Source organism: Vulpes lagopus, chromosome 16 (assembly GCF_018345385.1).
Source record: "Vulpes lagopus strain Blue_001 chromosome 16, ASM1834538v1, whole genome shotgun sequence".
Taxonomy (NCBI): domain Eukaryota; kingdom Metazoa; phylum Chordata; class Mammalia; order Carnivora; family Canidae; genus Vulpes; species Vulpes lagopus.
In genome coordinates this window covers 38,191,198-38,195,298 of record NC_054839.1, presented here as the reverse complement: position 1 = coordinate 38,195,298, position 4,101 = coordinate 38,191,198, and the positions used below count along the sequence as shown (strand labels likewise).

The window sequence follows — 4,101 nt, the reverse complement described above, 5'->3', positions numbered from 1 at the left end:
AAAGAGAAAGAGAGAGAGAGAGAGGGAGGGAAGGAGGGAAAGGGAAGAAGGGAGGGAGGGAACAGGAGAGAGGAAGGAAGCAAGAAAGAAAAGAAGGAGGAAAGGAGGGAAGGGAGGAAGGAAGGAACTTAAATGTGTCCACTTTATTAAGTATCAAAGGACATGAGGGCGTAATTGCCCTCTGTGAGCTTGGGCATTCACTAAAACTTAACTCCTAATATGGAGGAGAAAAAATGCATTTCTCCAAAATTTTTCACTTTACACATTCTTCATAGGATTAACTAAGGATTATCCAGATTTACTGTTATGGGTTGAATTGTGTCCTCCTAAAGTTTACATATGGAAGTCCTAACCTCCAGTACCTTAAAATATAATCATATTTGGAGATAAAATCTCTCTTTCTTTTTAGTATTTTTAATGACTGAGACAAAAAAGATCTAACTTTTTTGTTCCACAGCTTCTAGAAGAATCATTTTTTCTTATCAGTCATACCTCTCCTCCAACTTGACCCTGGCATCTCCTTGGACCTCATATTTAAGAGCTGTGTCTCTGAAGACATTCTTGTTGACAACACTTTTTTGCAAAGGGATATCCATGGTACCTTTGTGGTAATGAGATGATTATAGTTATAAACTTTCACAAACGACTTGATTTTTGACCTCTTGGCAATTTTCTTCTCACCCGTGGCAGCTGTCACTTTGTGGGGATGGTGGTCAGTTCCAGCCACTGGAATTGTAGTGATGGCCTGAGGTGCCATGGTCAATGTTTTTCATGATGACAGCTTTGCATCCAGAGCAGTGTCGGGCCAGGACCAGCACCAACTTCCCAGGTTTCATAAACAGCCACTTGAGCCTGCAGCAAAAAAGAAGAAACAGCACTTCCACTCAAGATAAAGTCTTTAAATGGGTGATTAAGTTAAAATTAGGTCTTTAAGGTAGCCTATAATCCGATATGACTAATGCCCTTATAGGAAGAGGAAATATGGAAAGTGCCAGAAACGTGTGTGCACAGAGGACAGACCATGTAAGGACACAGTGAGTGTGTGGTGGCCAACTGCAACACAGAGAGGCCTCAGAAGAAACTAAACCTACCAAGATATTGAATTGTGAGAAATGAATTCCTGTGGTTTAAGTCATCCAGTCTGTGGTACTTTGTTATGGCAGCCCTAAAAAACTAATTCATTCACCCAATCTACTTTAGTCGTCAACATGATAAGATGTACTGATTATAATTTTTACATGGGCCACAGAAAAAAACAAAAATAATGCTTAAATTCATATTTAAATGGAATTTCAGATATAGTTACTGGGAAAAAATTTGTATCCTTAAAATTTTCCTATTTGTGTATGTGTGTGTGTGTTTTTTTTAAAGATTTTATTAATTTATTCATGAGAGATGGGGGGCAGGGACATAGGCAGAGGGAGAAGCAGGCTCCATGCAAGGAGCCCGATGTGGGACTCAGTCCCAGGACTCCAGGATCACACCCTACGTGGAAGGCAGGCACCAAACTGCTGAGCCATGCAGGGATCCCCTATGTGTGTGTTTTAGATTAAGTATGTTTGTATATGTTTGGGTGTTGGGGAAGGAGAAAAATGACTTTGGATAAGGAGCATTTTAATGCCAAATAAAATAGAAGTGTGTATTTGCACCTAAAATGCTATATCTTAAACATTATTAATTCCTCTAATTCTCAGTGTGAAACATACATTAAGTGCCAAAAATCAATATTCTAATAGGCATAAACAAAAAAAGGAAATAAATAATTAATAGTTTGTATGTATTCCACCTCTAATTCAAAAATCGGTCAGATTGTTTATTATTTCATTAAATTTTCACTTCAGTGAGACATCAAAGCCTTGCACTCTGTTTTGAAGTATATATTTGTTTACAACTAAAAAATGAGAATACAGCTTGACATCTTAGATTTTCTTGCAAAACTAGTAAATGAAAGGTCATGCCACTAGTATGATCCTACCTAATGGCTTAAAATAATGTGGAAATCATAAGATTATGATTTTAAATAACAATTCATTTCTAAATATCTCTTTTCAGAAAATGAATTTAAAAGAGATAATATTAATTCTTTAATTTTGACTTGCAACAACTATGATAATTTTTAAGATAGCACTATATATCTCTATCATGCAAAGTTGTCAGAGGAATATAGCAAACAAAATTAAATAGCAGTTCAGAGAACTTACTAGACTTTTCTGGGACACAGAAATGTGAAAGAAATCAGATATGCCATAGGGATACATCACACTTTAAAATAAATTCTATTTAAGGAAGCCAACCTATATAGCAGTTTTCTGTTCTTTTTCTTTCTTTTCTTTACTTTTTTAAAAAAGTAATTTCTCACAAAGCCCTAGCATCTCAACATACTCTCAGACAAGATTTATTAGCACAGGATTTTAGTTGTCTAAACTTCAAAATTCTATTTTGTAGGATACTAGAGGCTATTCATTAGCATACTGTGAAGCATGTCATAAATAATTTAAACTATAGTTGTCAAGATAAATGAAAAAAATCAATTTATGCTGCACTACCCTTAATTTTTTATTGTGCATGGATTTGCTTGCTTACTAATCTACAAAATCTAGTAAATCACAGTCCCTGTCATTTCAGTGAATTAATCTGCATCATTTTAACTTGACTGATTATGTCAAAGGAACCATCAAGAATCTTAAGCTATTACTTAGATATTGTTTCTAAAATAATATAAATACCTTTTGAAATGATGTTCAAGACCTTCCAGGAAGTAATAAAGGAAAAACATTCAAACAGATTAGTAAAAGTGATTTTACACCATTCAGGAAATTTTAGAACAATACATTTAGGACAAGAAATGGAAAAGAGAATATCAAATTGACTCAAAATGTATTAACAGGAAAAAAAAAGTAAGCCATCTATTTTTACTGTTAAGGATTAGCAAGTAGCAGAGATAATCTAGACTCCAAAAATACAAATTAGATTTAAAAAATATTCTAGCTTAGTGTTTAAAGTGGAAAACCAATAAAAATGTCTGGAATTCATTTTTAGTTACATAACTTAACAAGTGGCCTTGAGTTAATGATTTTTAACTTGCTGTTTACAGAAAAGTTATTCCTTATCTTTTCTTTCTTGCCATGATCTTTTGTCACACTGAATTCTTTGATGTTCAATTTAAACTTGGCATCCATTTTAGGATCAGTCTCAGTCAATTTGAATCTTCTCAGACTGAGAGACTTGGTTTTAAAGATCTTCTGCTATGAAATTTTTCCCTAGCAGTGGTAAATAAGACATTTTCATGACTGCCTTTGGGCAAGAACTCTATGCTTGAATACATTCTATTCTATTCCATATGAAAGATAACATAATCTCATGAATAAGACTTTGGACTCTACAATGTTCTGTATGAATTTAATACCCTTATTCGACGTAACAGTAGTCCACTCCTTTTTTTTCCTTTATACACATTCACAAAACAAAATTTTAAGGCTGTGACATTTACCTCAGAGCTAGATATGGTTTGAGCCATTGCCAAAGGACGGTTTTTGCTGTGTAACTATCCTATGGAAGCATATTCTCAAATTTCGCAGAAAGCCAATTTATATTGGCTAAAGATGCATTTTGGTGAATAAGTATAACACAACAAATACAATATATAATTAGTACAATACAATTTCATGCAAGTTTGGTTGAATGTATGCTTTCAAGCTGTTATTCATTGGGCTAGAGAATTAAGTATAACAGAAAGCTTATAAAATCTTTGAAAAACTAGGTGGGCAATTTCTGGTTCTGCATGTAAGGAGAGCAGAAGTCACCAGTTCATCCTGACGAAAAGTAAAAATCCAAACAGACCGAAAAAACAAAAACTTTTCTTTGTTTTCTCAGAGAGATGAGGAATCAAAGCAAACCCTACCCCCAAGCTTAGGAGGAAAGACAAACACAGGGAGTCTGCTTACTTCAGCAGAGACCCATGAGTAGAATCTCCATGGGAAGTAGTGCTGGGGTAGGAAAACCTGAATCGAGGTGACTGACAAATTGCTGGAGGTTCAGTGTGAACAACTCTGAGAGTTAAAAATCCACGGAGCCACAGTCATAGGAGAATCCCCCACACTT

At 34.8% G+C, this 4,101-nt stretch overlaps 1 pseudogene; it reads right to left on the bottom strand.

Moving 5' to 3' along the window:
• Positions 1–460: 460 nt before the first annotated feature.
• Positions 461–836, bottom strand: LOC121477156 (annotated as a pseudogene).
• Positions 837–4,101: the final 3,265 nt, after the last annotated feature.